The sequence below is a fragment of the Aplysia californica genome, unplaced genomic scaffold (genome assembly GCF_000002075.1).
Source record: "Aplysia californica isolate F4 #8 unplaced genomic scaffold, AplCal3.0 scaffold00083, whole genome shotgun sequence".
Lineage (NCBI taxonomy): Eukaryota > Metazoa > Mollusca > Gastropoda > Aplysiida > Aplysiidae > Aplysia > Aplysia californica.
This window is the reverse complement of record NW_004797353.1, coordinates 1244527-1253103: the sequence shown is the minus strand read 5'-3', so window position 1 is coordinate 1253103 and position 8577 is coordinate 1244527. Positions and strand designations below refer to the sequence as shown.

General features: G+C 41.1%; 1 protein-coding gene across 1 annotated transcript in view; it reads left to right on the top strand.

Moving 5' to 3' along the window:
• LOC101845310 overlaps positions 1-8577 on the top strand; it is a 71002-nt gene that overhangs the window by 59542 nt on the left and 2883 nt on the right. The gene's annotated exons all lie outside the window — the stretch shown is intronic.

Here is an 8577-nt window from a genome sequence, read left to right as displayed (position 1 = left end):
TGAAGCTGTCTTGTTTCACTGATCCCACCCACCCACCCACCCACACACATACGCCAGTATTTGGTTATCTACGTCTATTGAAGAATCACGTTTTCTTGATTTTCTGCTTTTCCTTTTCAACGAGTTTCAATCCTATTATTAATCGCGGTTTCGTTTCCTCTTCGGGTTTAAATCATGATATATAATTTTCATTTTCAGAAGGCTCAGGTTACTTTAAAAGATTTCTTATTTAGTTGTATAAACGACAAAATAAGTTGTTTTTATCTTATGGGCTTTGATTGATAACTTATGTGTTCGAGCAGTTACTTCTGTCTTAGTCTTGACAGAGGGAAAACATCTCAAAAGAGTAACTACAAAATATCCAGGTGTGCGTTTCTCACAATACACACAATGACAGAATAATGAACGCAATTAAACCTTTTTGCTTCTTGGGACAGGTGTCAATATCAAGCTTTCAGCGCCACTCTTCTTATTCGACATTCTTGCTCTCATTTTCTCCAATTTTCCCATCAAACCAATAGTTTTCTGTCGGAGCCGAAGCTGGATCTAGCGAACCTTGGCATCAAAATGGCGCTCCATGCTGCTGCCAGATTAAAAACTGACACAGCACCGTATATGGTTATGGACGTTGGTGGAGTGGGATTGGGGGAGGGGGATGGAGGGTTTTTAGTGGGGAGGGGAGGGGATGGGAGGGGGTGGGGAGAGTAGATGGTTTTAGCTGACTGTCTCTGGCACAAAGCGCAGAGAATTGACAGTTCGTGCCACGTGGGATTTGTTAGAGATTGTATAATTGAAGGGTAACTCAAGACACAAAGAACGTATCATGTTATAGAGCGTGGGTGGAATCTTCATAAATGAGTGTGGAGATGAGCTCTTTTTCATACTCACTGAATCTGGCCATTCCCGGTACAGGGGTGACGAGAGCATGGCTCGTCATTGTGGTGCTTAATGAACATTGGTTTAATTATTTGTGGCTTCTGCAGTGGCTAAAGAGACTAATTCTAGCAATAGGCATGTCTAACCAAACGTAAAAGGACAGCATTCAAAAACAATAACGTTTTTTTTTAAAGAAAAAAAAGTGGCTTTAACAACAACACAAATACTAAGTAAACACTACCGGTACATCTTTAAAAAATGCGTAGATGAAACTACGAGCTGTATGCGTGGGTGGAGGACGTCACTGGTAAGTCATTATATTTCCTTTTTTTTTTTTCTTTTTGTTGAGCATGTCTGCCTATCTTGCGCTTGTCCCCCAACAATAATTAATCGCAGGTGCTTGGCCGGTGCTCTGGTGTGGTTTGGTCTTTCTTTCCTATCAACCATCTATTGTCCTTATTTCTCCTTCTTCATTTTTTGTGCTTGTTATATTCTATTGTAACACATCTAATTTTCTGTTCTTATATAATGATAATAAATAGCTTTTGAAATATATTGTATCAGGTAAATTCCCGCTCAACAACAAGCTCTATGCGCGTTACAATTATTACCCCAGCAGATCTTAAAGCATTCTAGGATAATTTTAACTTTCTGAGAAGCTTACAATGCAAGCTGCCTTTTTTATAGGCGCTAAAACACTAACATACTGGTAAGATCTTGACTGCCTATGGTCGGGTGAAGTGAGGGAAATTCGTCCAAAATGCCTTTCCCAAGGACACAACTCAGGCCCGAGACTCGAACCTCCGAATAAACAACTTTACAATTACAAGTCCAGTAGCTTAGCCACAATAATATTATTTTTTGCGTTGCAAGTGCCAATTTTTGTGTGTTAAAACTAATTAATTAATGACTGCTGTTGCGTCGATTTGCTTCTCGTTACTCAAACAAACAAAAGAAGAACTGTGACTGCATATTATCCAGAAACTCTCAGTGCGGCCTAGCAATAAACTAAGAGAGAAACGACGCCGGAAAAATTGAGTGACTTCGAGTAAGACCAATGAGAAACGATTTAAACAAGACTGAAATGATATCGGTTTAAGGCCCCTATCAACACTATTAGGTTATTTAAAAGGCGGGGCCTCCGAGTTTAACGACCGTCTCCGAAAGAACCGAGCCAAATGGAAAATTCGTGTAAAGTGCCTTTACCAAGGACACAACGTCGGAAAGAGCTGAGGCTCCAACCTCCGAACCCGTAATCTCACAATGCAACGTCGGCCCAGTAGCCTAACCACTTGGCCACCGAGGCCACTAATGAGAAAAACGTTGGCACAACTGAGTGACTTCCTGTCAGAGCAGACGTGTCAGAGGTCAGAGGTGAGGAAAAGCTTGCCAACCAAAAGGCAAAAGGCCACTGGCCTCACACAGTGACGCCACAACCCGGAACAACAGACAGAAATCGATATAACCGAACAAGATCGGTGTATCTGCCTGATGAACAGCCTGGCACGTTCTGAACAAAAGAATCCAAATGAAAACGAGCGAACGTGGATGTTTGCTGGAGTAGGAGACAACGGATACAACAAAGATAGTGTGATAGTGTGTGCTGAGACAGTCGGATAGATAAATCAGTATATTATTTCTTTTGTCGAGGGAGAGAGATAGTGAAACTGGTGAAATGGTAGCCTGTAGGTGTAACGCCCCTATCAACACTATTAAGTTATTTAAGAGGCGGACATCTAAGCTTAACACCCATCTCAAAAAGGGCCCAGCCAAATTCGGTCCAACAGGCTTTAGACGAAATAGATCGTGTACCTGTTCGGGTACCAGAATTTCTCCTATTTGTAATACCCCCACCCCTCTCAGAAGCAGTCATGACCTCTCAAAAACAAGTAAGAAAAAATTTGTAATCTTAAAGAATCTACACACGGATTTATAAGGTACTCATGTATAGTTCTATGAACTCATAGAAAATAACCAGTAAAAAATAAAATTAATGGACAGAAAAGAAACAACTAGAAAACATCTTGCCAGGTTATCAGGTCAGTTCTGTATTCAAAGATAACTGACAAAACGTTAAGAGAAAAACGTACACTGAGGGATGACAGATAAGGAAGCCTTGAAATGGGTAGAACAACTGATTGGGAAGAAGCCAACAGTTCACCTGTTAGTGTCTGAAGATGACCAATATTCTGCCGAAGAGAATTTCTTAGCGGAACAGAAGAAATTAAAGAGAACATTGTTAAACTTTTTGGTTTCTGCTATGGCCAATGAAGTCAATTCTGGCAAAGAGGAGTTAACCACTTTTTGAACATTTAAACCTCTTCGTATCTTTTGCGGAAGTGCGCAAGTTGTTCGCTTTTCTCTTGGTTTCAGCATTTCTTATTAGAGCTAAGCCACAAAGGGTCAATTGTGAGAATCATTAATTTTCTGGCTGCGCGCGGGTGAAGATGGTTCAGAAAACAACCCTTACTTCTTCCCCCTGTGTAGTAAGCTTATAATGAAGTAGGACAATTAAAAATCGCTTAACGGGCCAACTATCCATTAATACAGAACGTAACGCGTCATTATTCCACAATCAAGACCTACGCCAAGTAAACTGATACACATATTATATTATTATGTCTTCATCGGTTATTAGACCAATCAGATTGTAGGGACTCGCAAAACCGTTTTACAGTAGCCGTTGTGTCGTTTGAATTTCCTTTCCTTTACAACTTTCGTTGTATAAGGGTTCTTTTCTATCTTCAGCTATAACCGTCTTTTTAGAGCAGCAGCAGCAGCAGCAGCAGTAGTAGTAGTAGCAGCAGTAGCAGTAGTAGCAGTAGCAGCAGCAGCAGCAGCAGCAGCAGCAGCAGCAGCAGCAGCAGCAGCAGTAATTGTTGTTGTCGTTGGTGTTGCTGCGGTTGTTACTCTTGCTGCTCTCGTTGCTGTTTGTTGTTGTTAAAGAAGAAGAAGAAGAAGAAGAAGAAGAAGAAGAAGAAGAAGAAGAAGAAGAAGAAGAAGAAGAAGAAGAAGAAGAAGAAGAAGAAGAAACTGAATACCATTATAGTGCTGTGAGCCGAAAAGCATGTAAATGTGCTGTGGGCAAGATACTGAAATAATGTGTGGATATAGTTTCCCACGGTAATTCTTTCCGCAGCCTCACATTCAGTATCTCCCAAATGGCCAAATGAACTTGAGAACTCGTCGTTTTCCCCACGTCTCCAGGGACCTACCTCTTTAGAGCATTCGTCAGAACGTAGATGAAAAATGGCACATATGAATATTTATATATATACGTATATCATTGATGGAGATGAAATCCTTGACTGGACAACATTTCGCAACCTGCTTTCTTGGCGTATCTCCGTTTTTAATAACAGTGAAAGCAGTTCATAAAAAAGAGTGAGCTTAAGAAGAAGTCATATTTTCAATGTAAAAAAAACCTGGAGATAGAACAAGAAGGCACTGAGGTCGCAATTTGCTACGCTCACCGTCAGACTGCTCTGATCGTTAATGTGAGTTTTTTCTCTGCTTCTGTGCTCAGTTCGAGAGATGGTACGTTCTGTTGCTTCCTGGGGTAATGATGCGTAAATGACATATTGCGCAGATAGTCGCTTTACGAAGGTAAATTTCGATGGAGGGTTGGCTGTAGGGTTCTAAAATTGTTGTTCAGTGTTTAGTTGGTGGTATGTCAGCCTGCGCTGCTGTGTCTACTTTTTTTTTCAGATACTAGTTGTAAAGCACATACAGCTTGAGGTAGAACATGGATATGACCTGTTATCAGAGCAATGACTTGTATCATCATGGTTCAGTTTGAGCTTCTGTAACCATGAAACCTGCTAGCCAAACTGACTTGCATCGTTGCGACATTCTACAAGAAAAAAATAGTCTACCCAAGACGCATTTCTCATCCCATTGGTCGTCGTCATTCAAGACTGGCTTTGTGGTTATCTTTACAGTGGTATTTTAACCTTGTCAAAACTAGTTTTGCTCTCAACATTATTTTATTTAGATCAACAAATCTCCTGTGGTCATCTGATTAATGTGGGTGGTTAGTGGGCGTCACCGGTATTTCCTTCTTCTTTTCGTTAGTCTCCCGTTTGTTGCGTTTACCAGACATTCTTGCTTTTCCTCAACACTAATTGACCGTTATTGTGTTGACTCGCCTCTCTTTACTCAAACTGGAACTCGAAAAGATTCGGTTGTAGTTTACAGGGCGTTTTCACAATTCGGGATAGATTTTGTGAAGAAACCGATTAAATTAAAACACAAAATTTAAAAGAAATGGAAGAAGCAGACTATTGTATTGGAACTTATTGTATTAGAAATTAGAGCTTGAATGCTAAAGAAACCCGTAGAAGACATGAGGTGGGGTGTTCAATGTGAAGGGTACATTATGGCACCCTGAGCGTTTGTCATTTTATCAGCTGGACATTTGCCATTATGGCTTAGCGCCGTTCGAGGGCTGAGTCAACACATCGCCCCAAACAAATTTAGAGAGGTGAGCAAATTGCTGGCCAAACTACAGGAAAGTGCTGTGTCAGCAAGTGTTTGTGAACAGTAATAAGCCATTACGTCCCCAAACTTGACCAGCCATGATTTGAGGAAATTACCACAATCTGATGGAGCCGTTTCCCGTCAACGTGGTATGCTGGCGTTTGAGAATTTCATCAACGTATGAGTCATGGCTCATGCCACTTGACAACGTTGTGTTTACCTGCTGTGGATTAACATAATACCTGCTACTGATTACTATAATGTATGCTCAACATAATGTATGTGCTGCTTCTGATTAACATAATACACGTGCTGCTGCTGATCAGCATAATGCAATCAGCTGATTAATATAATACATCCTGTCGATAAACATAATACATCCTGCTGATTGATATAATACGTCCTGCGGATCAACATAATACATGCTGCTGATTAATATAATATGTGCTTCTTATTAACATGATACATGGTTTTTTTAAAACAAAACTTGCTATTAACATAATGTTTGTTTTTGTCAAAATATTTTTCCGACAAAGCTTTCATTAACGTCAGTTGCTGCTGCTGCTGTTACTGCTCCGGCTACAACTACTCTTTAGTTTTAGTAAGAGTTTTACGGCACTTACAACTCAATAGGTCATATACTTGTAAGTGCCGAAAATTAATGGTGTTACAAGAGAGTAACAAACACAAAACAGAAGGAGGGGAGATAAGGATGACTGGTGTTGGACAGAAAAGAAGGAGCAAACCACACCAGAGCACTCGCCAACCACGCACTACTACTACTACTCTAATGTTCCTCTGGAGTAGAGCTAGTTGTTGTCGCTCCTAGTAATTAATCAACCATATGGCGCATAGGACGTTACTGAACAAATGGGCTTAACTGTCTAGTCATTTGCTGGAGGTAACGTGAGATGTATTTTTGAAGAGCTTGGTGAAGTGGCAAAAAGAGTCCAACACTAGCAATAATTCATTTTTGTGTGCTTGGTGTTCTGTGTTTAGAATTTGATATTTTATTAAAAACAAAAACGATAATTAAAACAAAACTTAGAACTTGTTCTCTCTTCCTCGACCCCGGCCCCTGTTTTAATCTCCTTACAGACAGGAAAATGGATGGCAAAAATAGGTCAACCAAAACAGACGAAAAATAGATGTGGTGCATCATGATGAAATCAGGCGCTCGTCCAAATAATGGCATCGAAAACAAAACCATTTTTTCCCGCTCTTTGGGCAATTTGCATCGATTTTTTTATGTCCATAGAAAAAACACACTTTTGTGTGGATTGCTACTGAAAACTGTTGATGAAAAACACACAAAAATGTACATTTGCAGTTTCCGAGGACACTCAAGCTTTGGAAAACACCACATTTTGGTGACTATTTTCTTACTAATTTAACCTTTGAAAACAGGTGACCCCACCTCCTACAATCTAGATTAATATGTCGACTTCTATTCCAAATATAAGGGAATTTTTAAATCAAAAGGAAGACAAACAAACAAAATGGTAATACCAACTCCATATGCCCCAAAGATGTGACGAGCGCCTGATTCTACCATGTTGTGACACATGCAGACCATGGCGTATGACGTCACAGTTTGCTGTATGGGTATAGGTGAAGACCAACTTTACAACAGCGGCAGATGTGATTTTCACCAACCGATACTGTTCATTAACTCTTCAAGTTTGCTTGTCCACTCATTTCTTTATACTACTTTCCTTTTACAGAACTCATATATGAATTTGGTGAAGGAATATATCGCTGTACTCCCTTTGAAATGTACTTGTTTTTTTTAGCTTCATTTGTCTCTATCGAACTTACGTGCATTGTAGTTATCGATCGTTTTGTGACAAACTGAAAACATTATATTCTTATCCGAAGATTCTGTTTTTTGTCGTGTATTTGTCCCTTGATCTGTGACCCTCCAGGAGGTCTGACTTGATTTCCGACGTTGAATATTTATTGCAAGTATTGTCGTGTCAAGGTCACGACTCAAGGTCAAATTCAAAATACATGATCGTTTACTCTACAGCAGTGGCCGGGTGGGGGGGGGGGGGGGGGGGGGGGGGGGTAGTGAGAGAACAGAGGGAAGACTTTACAGTCTACAGCTTCTATGAAATCACAGACTGAGTCACTAAGGTTTCAATGTTGAGACATTCGTTTTTTGAAACCCTACAACATCACACCATACAACGATCAGCGCGCTCATAATATGACCTGTATGTGTGCAGGTGGTGAAACACCAAACCAATGGGCCAGATCTGGACAACAAATCTGTATCTTATCTTATCTTATCTTATCTTTTCTTACCTTATTTTATGCGGTTGCAAGCACCGTAAAACGCTCACCAAAACAAAACAATACAACGATCAGTGAAGCAGCCAAAGCCCACAGAACGTGTGTGTACTGAAGGTTGACAGAAGCTGACAAGTTCCCGTTACAGGCCCTTACTGTAGACACACAGATGATTCCCCAATCCGCAACCCCCACCCCACTCCATATCCCCGCCTCGGGTGTTCTCGTGGTCAAGAGGTTAAGGTGTTCGCCTCTCATTCAATAGGTCCCACGTTCGAATCCGAATGGGGACAGAACATTTTCTTCTCTAAAATTGTCATCTTTCCTGCCCTCTAACAATGTTCTGTTGTCTGCTTTCGCCTCCACTTTCTGCCCCCAAGCCTTCACCTCCTTTGCCCCCTCCTCTGGGCTCCTGACTCTTTCTGCAGCCTTTCTACTGCTACTCCTTGGCTCCTCCTTACTGCCGTCTTTCAGCCGCACCCCTGATCTTATGGGAGGTAAGATCTAAAACCTGGCCTTCTCGATAAGGGCGAAAAATCTCAGAGGTCCCGTGTGCAAGTTGTGCACGTGAAAGATCTCTTGGTGGTCCAGAATCGATAAGAGTAGGCTTCGGCCGCCACCCAGTCAAAATTCCAAATTCCCTAGCAACTGAAAGTGGTTAATGTGTCCCAAGCGCTCATACGACCTTATGCAGTAGCGAGCGCCGTAACACACCCATTAAACCAAAGTATCTCCCCTATCAACAGAGAAAACCTCGACATAAAAAGTCAGCGATAGCAAACAGGAATACAAACAAGCAAGGAAAACAAAATACAGATTGCCAATTCACACCCACAACGATATAATTATGATTTTTCTGTGCCTGTATCTACCTCTCTGTCTGTCTGTCTGTCTGTCTGTCTGTCTGTCTGTCTGTCTGTCTGTCTGTCT